The sequence below is a fragment of the Etheostoma cragini genome, chromosome 7 (genome assembly GCF_013103735.1).
Source record: "Etheostoma cragini isolate CJK2018 chromosome 7, CSU_Ecrag_1.0, whole genome shotgun sequence".
NCBI classification, from domain to species: domain Eukaryota; kingdom Metazoa; phylum Chordata; class Actinopteri; order Perciformes; family Percidae; genus Etheostoma; species Etheostoma cragini.
Window position 1 is genome coordinate 3,836,123 of NC_048413.1, and position 3,645 is coordinate 3,839,767.

Below are 3,645 nucleotides of genomic sequence, written 5' to 3' on the forward strand. Positions count from 1 at the left end.
AGGGAGGCGCCAAAAATCAGGGTAGCAGCTGTCCATTGTCCCGCTACATGTCCTGCGATGCCATGTTACATCCTGCTATGCTCTGCGGTGCCCAGCTACGTCCTGCTGTGCCTTGTAACGCCCACAGTGCCCTGCTATGCTACAAAGCTACTACAAACTACTACAAGCAAACTCTTCATTCTAATCCCAACCGGTCGTCAGACACCGCCTCCCAAGAGCCTGGGTCTGACCGAGGTTTCTGCCTAAAAGGAAGTTTTTCCTCGCCACTGTCGCACTGTTGCTTGCTCTGGAGGAAACTACTGGAACTGTTGGGTCCTTGTGGATTCTGGAGTGTGGTCTAGACCTGCTCTATCTGTAAAGTGTCTTGAGATAACTCTTGTTGTGATTTGATACTATAAATAAAATTGAATTGAATTGAATCATACAGGTCAATTTGAACACAAAAATACAATTAAAATACAGAAACAATAACTTAATCACACATGTCAAACACTGTGGCTCCACGTCTGGATATGTAATTGTGTGATGTGAAAGCAGAAGTTGTCAACATTAAAGGAACACGCCGACTTATTAGGACATTAGCTTATCACCGTTACCCCCAGAGTTAGACTAGTCCATACATACCCTTCTTATCTCCGTGCTGCTGTAACTCTGTCTGACCCCCCCAGCATTAGCTTAGCTTAGCACAGATGCTGCAGGTAACCGGCTCCAAGTAGCTACTGCTCCCAATAAGTGACAAAATAACACCAACATGTTCCTGTTTACATGGTGGGATTTGTATAGTCAGAGTGTGTGTAAATAACAAGGTCACATGACACACAGCCATCTTCTAACTGCATACTAACTGGGAACTGGGAAGAGCAACTAATATCTAATATTGGATGTTCTTAGCACAGTGGAATATGCTGCAAGTTTTAGATTCACTTTGATTTTGGCTCTGTTTTCAGCTTAAACGACTCCTAAAAACATGTCTGGCTCCTAATCTGATTCTCTCACCAGTTATTGTGTCTGCTGTTTGTTTCAGTCAGGTGGACAGAAACATGTCTCCAAAGAAATGATCATCACCATAACTGCTGGATGTGTAAAAGATAACCGATAATGTTTTACTCTTTAGTGATGAGGAAATTACAATTATTAGACACTACACACAGGTCTGAAATACACACACATCCTCAGGTTCTCCACATAGACTAATGGAGAGAGAGTGGGGGGGCTTGAACGAGCGACCCTCCGGTTCCCAACCCGACTCCCTACTGACTGAGCTACTGACACCCGTAGTCATGTCAGTGTGGTGTTAGTCTGGCTATTGATGGGAGAAAATCATGCTCTGGTTTATTGGCATTTCTTTAAACTGATCATAGTTGTGTTTGGCGGTGCTAAGAGCTGGACGGCGCTACAGTGTCTCTGCAAAATATCCTTGGGAAGGAACTTTGTTTAAAAGTTGTTTTAGTTTAACCAAAAACTCTGATTGGACAGATAGTCTAGCTAGCTGTCTGGATTTACCCTGCAGAGATTTGAGGACCAGGTAACCATAGTCCTTAGATTGGACAGATAGTCTAGCTAGCTGTCTGGATTTACCCTGCAGAGATCTGAGGACCAGGTAACCAGAGTCCTCATGAATCCAGTTTAGAATGCCAAGACAAAGAAAGAGGAAGGTAATGGACATCTGAAAACGACATCCGGTTGAATTTCTGGCACGAGAGCAATCCCGGATGTACAACATCGTGGATATAGACTAGAGTGGTGTTCACAACTAGTTTCCAGTTAAAACCCTGTTCCTATTTCAGATTTTAGTGGAGTATTACTTCATCGATGGCATGACAAGAATCTCAGTTTCTACACAAATAAACTACAACATAAAAAGTCACATGTTCAGCACAGTGCATCAGCAGCCATATTAAAAGATGACAGTGAGAGTTAACAACGATAGATGAGATAGAGAAAGTCACCTCAGTCCTGGTGATGTCTGTGGTTCCTCTCTTGTTAGAACCTGAGGAACAGACAAAGTGTTTCTTTCTCTCTGGAATGAGGAATTATTAAAACGGGGCAGATCAGGTTGAAAGATAACTCACCATCAGATTGCTCAGTCCTCTTTTTGTAGCAGAGCAGCAGAACAGCAGACACCACCACCACCACCACAGGGACACACACACCCAAAACCAGGGGGACATCTGGAGGAGAGAGAGAGAGAGAGAGAGAGAGAGAGAGAGAGACAGGATGTCAAATCTAATGAATTTCATCTGAAGAGAGTAAAGATGAAAGAATTTTAAAAATCCTTGTGAATCTTTGTCATGACTAATTAAAATGAAAAATGAATGTTAAACTTTCTCTTGTTGTTGTGTGATGAGCTGAAACAGAAATATAATTTCACACAATCAAACACGTTTGTTAGAGAATTTACCTGAAACATTATTAATGTTGGGTTTTTAACCCTGTGAATGCTGGATGACGAGTATTAGCCGCTTCAGGGCTCCTATCAGAGAGCACGACAACAATTACTGTGAGTAATATTATGCCTCATAAGTGAAATAGCCTGAGGCTGTCTGGTAAACATCACTATGGCAACAACACTGAGTAATAAGATAAACTCCACTCCAGTGTTGTAGTACCAAGACTAAGACCACTTTCTGAAGGTCCCGTCTCGGCATCACCTTCATACCTTCGTGTCTCCGTCTCTGATAAAGAGGATTCAGGACTTTATTTGAAGACCCAGGAGATGTAGCTAAATGCTCTATGCATCACTGTAACTGGATGTAAAACTTCCTTCAGATGCAACCACTAACTTGACTTGTTACTGTTAACCCCTTCTCCCCCGCCCTCCAACTCGCATTCATAAGAAAGAGAAAGCAGGAGACCGGAGAAGCTCTGGGTGTCTGGTCCGGTCTAGTCTGGTCTAGTCTTGACTCGATATGGATACACTCTGGTCTGGGTTTATTCTCGGGATCGCTCTGGCAATGCTGGAAATCTCGCTGGATGTCCGTTACCTTCTTTTTTCTCTCTGTTGGCCTGCTCCGGTGGATTCATGAGGACTATGGTTACTTGGTCCTCATATCTCTGCAGGGTAAATCCAGACAGCTAGCTAGATTATCTGTCCAATCTGAGGACTATGGTTACCTTGTCCTCAGATCTCACTTGCTCACTTGCACAAGTGGCAACATGACAAAATTAACTCTATGGGTGTGTGTCTGTATGTGTGTCTGTTTGTGTGTGTGTGTGTGTTTCTGTGTGTGCGTGCCTGAATGTGTGTGCGTGTGTGTGTGTGTGTTAGGTTTTGTTGTGCATCGTTACTGCTGCACTTCTACTTCTGGAGCTGGTTTAATTAAAATCATTTAAAATCATTATTTTCTCTCTTCCGCTCTTAAAAGATGAACTCTATTATATAACTACTAAACAGTGGAAACAATAGAAATGTAGTGTGGAACTCAGAGGAGAGGAGATCAAGAGCTGACTGCAGATCGTCAGGCTAATCTGAGCAGATCTCTTTTAAAGAAGGACATTTTAAAGAGACTAAGACACAAAGAAATAAGAACTAAAAAGCTGAGTTTACTCACTGAGGATGAAGAAGCAGATCTGTTACGGGGAAGGACGGACCCAAACGCACAGCTCAAAGTAACGTTATTTATTAAGGGGAAGGAGAGGAAAAGG